Source organism: Arachis stenosperma, chromosome 10, assembly GCF_014773155.1.
Source record: "Arachis stenosperma cultivar V10309 chromosome 10, arast.V10309.gnm1.PFL2, whole genome shotgun sequence".
NCBI classification, from domain to species: Eukaryota; Viridiplantae; Streptophyta; class Magnoliopsida; order Fabales; family Fabaceae; genus Arachis; species Arachis stenosperma.
In genome coordinates, this window is record NC_080386.1 from 43,598,594 (window position 1) to 43,603,268 (window position 4,675).

The 4,675-nt window shown below is 36.4% G+C and overlaps 1 long non-coding RNA gene across 1 annotated transcript; it reads right to left on the bottom strand.

Annotated features, from left to right (window-relative positions):
* Positions 1-800: 800 nt before the first annotated feature.
* LOC130954397 (uncharacterized) lies at positions 801-1,693 on the bottom strand. The gene is made up of 4 exons (XR_009076296.1): positions 1,660-1,693; positions 1,426-1,547; positions 1,195-1,311; positions 801-871 (listed from the first exon to the last, which is right to left on the bottom strand). It is a non-coding gene; the product is annotated as an uncharacterized LOC130954397 (long non-coding RNA).
* Positions 1,694-4,675: the final 2,982 nt, after the last annotated feature.

Here is a 4,675-nt window from a genome sequence, read left to right on the forward strand (position 1 = left end):
TCAGAGCGGACGGAAAACGCTGAGCTGGCTCCCCCTATGCTGACTTGGCTCATCGGCGTTCCCACGTGGCAAGTAAGTGGGATGGAGGTTTTGAAAACGGGACACATTAGTCCCTCTAACACAGATGTACCCGAAGATGATGCAGCTTGTGTATCCCTCGCTCCGTTTCTTTCTTCCAACACCTGTTTACAGATACTTTTTCTCAATTTCAGTTTACAACTAGATCCAGCAAGGACCCGGAAGAAAGGCCTTAGGAAATCATTCACCCCAGAGATTTTTACATTGCCTGCCTCTGTGACTGCATCATCTGGATCGCAATCCATAGGAGAATTCTTGTCGCTTACTCCACTATCAGTGGCTTTGTCAGTCCCTTTATTTGGAGTTGAGTTGCCTTCCATGCCATCAAGCTCACTCTCTGAAACGTCAGTACCCTGGTGAGGCTTTCTGGCAGACTGAGATGGAGACTTCCATCTTGTAAGATCCTGCCTAAAACTAGACAAAGAAGCCAAAATAGAAGCCCCAGCTACGGCTGAAGGGTCACCTGTTCTCTTTTCAATCTGCAGTAACTTCCCACCACCACTCTGAACTTCTGCACCCTTAACTGCGGTTTCAGGATGCAGTTGCTTAAAAACCTAGGTCAAAATAAATCAAGGAAAATACACAGACACACTGGAAACGGAAAATATGGGGATGGCATTCAACTAGAATTAACTGAAAAGGATACATAAGCATGATTTCCCAGCAAACCAAAAACCACCTCATCACCCGAGTTAAGCACACAGCTGGTACTCTTCTTAACAAGCGTTCCATTTACTAGCACAGATCCTTTGCTGCCAGTACTTTCAAGCACAGCTACAGCATTCCCCTCACGCTGGTCATTTCCAGAAACAACAGTAACCATACTGCACATACACTTCCTAAGATATTCACCTCAAGCAACTGGAAACCAAGAAAATGGGGGAAACAAAGCAACGCAACCATGCACACGACTACAGATAAGTATTTACTGTGCTTAGAAGTCTCTAAAATAGTAATCGGCAAAACAATCCACTAGCAAGTTCTAAGGGGTGCGCATGGAGGAACAACCAAAAAAAAAAAACACAAAAAAAACCCGGACATGACATACCTCACAGAACCACATCAAATAAAAATTCCAAAACCCCATTGAAAATTTACATTGGCCCTAATATGTACCTGGGATTGCTTGATCTTGCACAAAGTTCCACTTGCAGTATGATCCTTCAGCGGGAAGTTGGAATTTCTACTAGAACCAATTGTGAAGTTCGATATGGAAATAGGAACATTCGGATTCTGAAGCAATAATACCATCACATTCCGATTCCCAAATAAACAAGCTTTATCACTTCAAATAAAAAATGGTCAACTGCAACTTGAATTAAATACTCAAAATCACAATTGAATTACCTGTGAAGACTGGGATAAGAGCCTGCACCAGGGAACACCCTCAGAGTTGGGATTTTGCTTCTGATAAAACCACGAAGAGAACGAACTCTTTGGTTTATCAGCCACCAAACTTGGCGTAGACCCTTAAAACCAATTTTAAAAAATCAAATTTTTTTTCTCGACAAGTAACCATTCCGTGTCTAAAATGAACAAAAACAAAGTTGATCCGAAAATCCACAAGTGTGAAGCACGCACCATCGGCGATCGGCGCTGCCACTGGTACGGCTGGCGGGGCATCAGAACGATCCAAACGAATTTTAGTATTAGGGCAGCACTCAGAACGACATCGTTTTGAGTGAGAGGGACTTATGTGTCCCGTTTTCAAAACCTCCATCCCACTAACGTGCCACGTGAGAACGCCGTTGAGCCAGGTAAGCATAGGGGGAGCCAGCTCAGCATTTTCCGTCCGCTCTGAGGGTGGCTCATGGACGGAGGGACTGATCGGTCTTATTTTCAGGAACGTCAGGGATTTAAATGTATTTTCCAATGCTCAGGGACAAAAATGTCTGCAGGTTAAAAGGCCAGGGACTAAATTGTCCTTTTCTCTAATGTTTATTGTGACAGAAAAATGAAAAAGTCTTGGAAAATGGTTCAAGAAATTTATCTTGGGAAGAAAATCATCATCAAAGTATAATTTCTCAAAAAAAAAAATGATATTTTTATAAGTATGATTGATTTTAGATACGATTTTATTGTTTTTGTGTGGTTATGATTTGCCACATTTAGTTTTGTTTGTTAGAAAAGAGAGTATGGAAGAAAGAGTTCTTCAATATGGTGCCTGTTGTAGGTCTTTTATATTTTGAAATATGCATTTATCGGAGTTCTAATTGTTTGTTTCAATTTCCTTTAAAGAAACTAAATAACAATTCATATCCAATGATGATCTTATTCTTTTCAATTTTGTTTTGTTTTACTTTTCTTTATTTATTTTTTAACTAATTTTCAGTGAATGATTATTTATTTCTATGATATCTTTGTACGCAGTGTCAAACTAGACATGGCTCTTCATATAAATTTTGTTAACAGATAAGTAGTTTAATAACTATTAATTTTTAAGATCTACATGCCATTCATTAGAAACAAGTTAATGTTTTTATAGGGTGCAATTTCAGCTGTTCGTGTTTGTAATTTGTATTTTGGAAAGTCTTGATGTGTTTTTTTACAATTTTTTATTTTGTTATTTCTCTCGTTCTCTGTTTTTTTGTTTTTTTTTTGTTTTTGAGTATTTATTTTATAAATACAAATTTTGTTTCTTTTCTTTTTTTTTTTAAATTTTGGTAATTTTATTTTTAGTTTTTTAAAATTTTAAGACTCCTTGATTCTATATTATTATAGAGTCATGCATCTTCATCTTTCATCTATGTTTTTCCCTCCCACGGCGTCGAAAGGGTAATCTTTTTCTCAAGCTCATAACCCTCTTTCCCTTGATGTGGGTGAATACAAATTTTCATTGAAGATCAGAACTGGCTCCATATTTTCTAGATCATATCGTATCTTTGCCTATTTCACAGGTATTCAGCCATCCAAATTCTTATCCATATCTATAAATCCTATTTCTCTCTACTTCGCAACATCTTCTTCCCTATTTTGGAGTAGAGTTTTTTTTTTGTTTCAGTTATTGGAGTAGAAACTGGTTCTTTTCCCTTACGCCTATAAATGCTATTATCCCTTACTTCCCAGCGTCTTCTATGTTTGAAATTGGTTTTATTCCATATACTCTAAATCCTATATTCTGCTATGTATAGAGAATAGTCACCTGAGTCTACTAATTGAGTTTCTTTGTTGATATGGTGGTGCATGATGGCTTATAATGAAGTTTTATAGCTTTTTTATGTTTTTCTTCTAATTAAAATTATATGTGCTGTAACTTGGTAACCATGTTTCATTTGAGTAGTACAATTAATTGAACTATTTCTCTGAGTTATCTAATATATGTTATTTGACGATTGTTGTTTTTTTTTTTTTTTGTGTGGTGGTGATTAAGCTGTCTTCTGGATGAAAAGATGCACTGCACAACCTACAAGCTAGCTGACTTCCGCAGAGAATCGCCCATTCTTCCATGTTGCAACAACTCCTGACTTGGGAGAAGAAGTTCTACGAGGAAGTAAGGTAAATTGTAAGACCAGAGCTTTTGAAAATTTTATTATAAGCCAATTCCAATTTAATTTATTTGTTAAAAATTTTAATTTTAGAAATTATTTTATTAAATATAATTAAATCAAGTTTTGATAAATTGAGTTTGCATTAAATTAGGATTTTTATCTAATTTTATAATTATTAAATCATTTTTATCTTCAAAATTTCAAAATTTAAAGTTTTAGTAGTTATAAAACAATAAGAATTTTATATGATTCAATTTGAATTTTAAGATATTGAATCTAATTTTTATGAATAAAACAAAATTAAGCAGAGTATTACCTTATTTGAAAACCAATTAGCAAATTGATGAATAAATAGAATCCTAAAAGTAATTTTAAGAGATTAAATTAGGTTTTAAATTACTACTTGTAACATCCTTACTACCAAACTATCACACTTCCGGTTGCGCCACTCTGACAGCGAGGATATTATGACAATATCCATATATTTTTATAATAAAATAGGAGCCTTTAACTTGGAACTGTATTAACTTTTTTTTGAAAAACCAGAAATACTTTGTCTTGAAAACTTACATACATACAGACATTATTGTCAAACTCGCGAGTTAACTCGTAAACTTACGAGTTTACGAGTTTAGGTAGTGGAATCGAGTTGACTCGGATATAAACTCGATCTTGAGTAAACTCGGGTAGACTCGGCTAGACTCGGTCAAACTCGATCAAACTCGCGATTCCATGGCCGAGTTAGTGAGTTTGCTTTGTGCCCAATGTTTTTGGCCCAAAATGGCCCAATAAAAAACATTTTCCTTTTGGGGTTTCAAAACACAGACTCACTCATTCATTGCACCATTTTTCACTCGAGTCCCAACTCTCACTCTCTCATTGTGTCACACTGCCGCCTTTTGTCGCGATGTCGCCGTTCATTGTGTTGCCGCTGTTCATTGTTGTTCTCCATCGTTCGCCTATTTCTTCTACCTCTGCTCTTCTTCACGCCATCATCCTTGGTCTCTATTGCTCTTTTGCTCTTCTTTGCTTTGTGCTTGTATCGTCCGCAACTCTACCGCACTGCCACTGTTTCTCAGTTCGTCACGCTGTCATCTAAACTCTCAAGT